We start from the raw sequence: 1,465 nt of genomic DNA on the forward strand, positions 1-1,465 counted from the left end.
TTGAAACTGACAATCAATACCATTTTTGGTTAAGATATCATGTGTTTTGTTACAAGGTCGTCTTTCTTTGTAGAAATTAAATTGTTTGGTGGAAAATTTATACTTTTGTATTAAAAATTACATTTTTCGGTTGAATTATCAACTATAAATATGTTTTGGTTGCAAAGTCGTTCTGTTGTAAATGCAACTATATTGTTAAAAATTAAAATCATAATTTTTGGGTGGAAATACTCTTTTTGTTTTTAAAATTAAACAAGTTCGTTGAAAGTTCATGTATTTTGTTGGAAATTGACCATGTTTAGTAGAAATTTAATCTTTTTGGTTGAAAATGTATCATTTTTTTGTCAAAAATGCAATTATTTGGTTACTTTAAAATTAAATAATTTCTTTAAAAATTCATGTATTTTGTATAAGATTTGTCTTTTTTTGTGGATCATCAAATTTCTTGATCGAAAATTCATTTGATTGGTTGAAAATTTAACAACTTTGTTTAAAATTAATTTTTTCCGTTAAAAATGATTTATCTTTATCTGAAAATGTAACTATTATATGATTAATTAAAAATTAATCGTATATAATGGTTAAGTTGGAAAATTGTTTTTTTTTTTTATAGAACATTAGTCATCTTGGTCAAAAATTGACCTTTTCCCTTGAAAATTTAACAATTTTGTTGAAAATTCGTTTTTTTTCTTGTTCAATTCAATTTTTTAGCACAGTTTTTATCTGGAAATTGTACTATTCCATTTTTGGTTGAAACTTTATCCTGTACATTTTATTAGTTAAAACACCAATTATTTGATAGAAAATTAATTTATTTTGTTGAAAGGTAAACTTTTGGGTTGAAAATTGATTTATTGTGTTAATTCGATTTATTTCCTAAAATTAAAAAAACTGAACACTCAACTGTTTTGTGAACAATTTTTTCTGTTTGGATGAGTTCAACAGTTTTCAATAAAAAATGTAAGCCTTTTTTTATGAAGATTCATAATTTTAAATGAAAATTCATCTCCTTTGTTAAAAATTTAAGGATTTGGTTGAAACTTCGTTTTTTTTTAGTTGAAAATGAAACTGTTTTGTTACACCAATCGATTTTTAAAATTGTCAATTCGTAAATAAGACAATTAAAGAAGAATTGTAATTAATCCATTTTTATTGATCAAAATGATTCATATATTCATCTTTTTGGCTTTGAAATTCAACAATTTAAAAAAAGAAATCCTTATTGACTGAAAAGTCAACTCTTGTGTAAAATTAATATCTTTTTGAATGAGTTCAACAGTTTTTAATTAAAAATTAAAACGTTTTTTGTTAAAGATTTATCATTTTAGTTGAAAATGTAATTATTTTGTTGGAAATTTGTTATTCTCTTTTTTTTTAGTTAAAAATTCAATTATTTTGATAGTAAGTTAATTTCTAACATTTTTAATTGGCATTCTAAAATTTTTATCTCTAAATAACAATACAA

Source organism: Belonocnema kinseyi, chromosome 5 (assembly GCF_010883055.1).
Source record: "Belonocnema kinseyi isolate 2016_QV_RU_SX_M_011 chromosome 5, B_treatae_v1, whole genome shotgun sequence".
NCBI lineage: Eukaryota > Metazoa > Arthropoda > Insecta > Hymenoptera > Cynipidae > Belonocnema > Belonocnema kinseyi.